The following is a 2,500-nucleotide window of genomic DNA, read 5'->3' as shown; positions in this document are numbered from 1 at the left end:
TGCAGGACATTGCTTGTGCTCCAAACACACCAAGGACTTTGATCACCACAGCGTTTTATTTGTGTGGAACTCGATGGATAGTTTGAGTCAGATACTTCCGCGTAGTCAAACGGACAGTGGCTACCACCATATTCCAGAGAAAACTTAGAAAACTGCAAGTAAATGTAGCTGCCTGGTGTTACAGTAATAGACCAGGTGCAGTTCAGCTGATGTGGGTAGCTGGATGGATAGTTTGGACTCGAGAAGTTTCCTTGAAGATCAGTCAAGCTGTGTGCACACGACCCTAGGAAAAAGACGAACACTTTGTTAGTCTTTCATATATGGAGAAGGACTAGCTAAAGCGTATTTGTTTCCTACCCATAATTTCATTCTTCTCAATTACCGGGGCATAATCAAGCAACAACCAAAAACAGAAAAATTCAATCTAGGATACAGAAGTTTTAAAATTATAAACTTTTATAACATGATATATCGACGACTTCGGTTTGGTTTTATAGAAGACGCTACGGGAGATTTCAGCCTGATTTTAGGATGTATAGATTATCACTTGATGAGCATCATCCGAGATTTCTAATTAGAGGATTAGCTACAAAATGGGTAAATACCGATGTGCATAACAAAGAAACAATTGATATAAAACTATAGCATTTTTGTAGTTGTGGTTAAAACAAAAAGCCGAAGGGGAGAAACATGAAATGCAGTGGTCGTATAGCTCTGCCGCGTCAGTCTTGAAACAATCTTGCTCTAAATCCATAGTGATCATGTTGAAAAGTAATAAAAACAAAAACCGCTTAAATGAGTTCCAAGTTACGCTGAAAAGCCGAAAATAGTACTTCGGAAAAGGTTTTTTTGTTGTCATATTTTTTTGGGGAAGGGGAATGGGTAAAAAGCTTCCTTCCGGGGAATCTTTGTAAGGGCGTTATTTTCGGTAAAACTCCAGCGAACTATATATCACCGAAAAAGTAATAAATGAAAAATCCAAGTATATGAACATTTTAGGTTTATTATGGCTTTCTTTAGCACACGCGAAGCTTCAAACTCAAAACCATACATGTTCACTTCGCTGAATTACCCGCCCTCACATTATCACGCACAACCAAACAAACTAGTGATGACTAGTTCTAAAACAGGGAATGAGGAATCGGCGAATGAGAAATCGACGAATGAGAACAGGAAACGCAGAACGGGGAATGGGGAACGGGGAATCTCTAAAAGGAAGAATCTCTAAAAGGAAGAATCTCTAAAATGGGGAATCTCTAAAAGGGAGAATCTCAAAAGGGGGAATCTCTAAAAGAGGGAATCTCTTAAAGGGGGAATCTCTAACATCTTTTTAACTCCTAAGAAAGAGTGACAGTCATCAATCACTGAAGGTCACTGAAGGATGTAGCATCCCTTTACGTTTCAAGGGATTCGTATTATAATTAGTCGGCCTTCGCGAGCTAACAGGTCGGCCTTGCAAATTAGCAATTTATAATTCTTTGCAATTGACACCGTAATAAGTGAAAAATCCAAGTATATGAACATTTTAGGTTTATTATGGCTTTCTTTAGCACACGCGAAGCTTCAAACTCAAAACCATACATGTTCACTTCGCTGAATTACCCGCCCTCACATTATCACGCACAACCAAACAAACTAGTGATGACTAGTTCTAAAACAGGGAATGAGGAATCGGCGAATGAGAAATCGACGAATGAGAACAGGAAACGCAGAACGGGGAATGGGGAACGGGGAATCTCTAAAAGGAAGAATCTCTAAAATGGGGAATCTCTAAAAGGGAGAATCTCAAAAGGGGGAATCTCTAAAAGAGGGAATCTCTTAAAGGGGGAATCTCTAACATCTTTTTAACTCCTAAGAAAGAGTGACAGTCATCAATCACTGAAGGTCACTGAAGGATGTAGCTTCCCTTTACGTTTCAAGGGATTCGTATTATAATTAGTCGGCCTTCGCGAGCTAACAGGTCAGCCTTGCAAATTAGCAATTTATAATTCTTTGCAATTGACACCGTTCCCCTTTTTGCTGTGTTAAACATAGTCGATTTTTACATCCACCATCCGCAGGCATCTTATTAGGTAGGGCAACAAATAATTTAATTGGCTGTCTGCAAATAGAAATGGGGGGAAAACATGATGGTATTTACTTTTCTCGGACGCATACAAAAAAGGCATTCACGCAACAGTAGTGTACAACTAAATTCAATAGTAATGAGAGTATGTAGAATCCAAAGCATCCTAGTGTTATATTGATGGCTTTTCGAGTCATTTCCTTAATTTTAATTCCGTGGTACTCAATTTGATGGATACCTCACCGTTCACTGGCACACAAACACATAAAGGGGAAATCTTACAATAGCAGTGGATGACGAAAAGCATGAAAGACCAATTAAAGAAATACTAAATTCTCCCAAAGATGTTCGAGATGGCGGAACAACCATAAAAATATATATTTTCGCGAAAACCAACGTTTTGTCTTTTCTCAGCTGAGTTGACGTTAAGTGAAC

Source organism: Montipora capricornis, chromosome 2 (assembly GCF_036669925.1).
Source record: "Montipora capricornis isolate CH-2021 chromosome 2, ASM3666992v2, whole genome shotgun sequence".
Lineage (NCBI taxonomy): Eukaryota > Metazoa > Cnidaria > Anthozoa > Scleractinia > Acroporidae > Montipora > Montipora capricornis.
The sequence above is the reverse complement of the archived record's forward strand: the minus strand, read 5'-3'. Positions refer to the sequence as shown.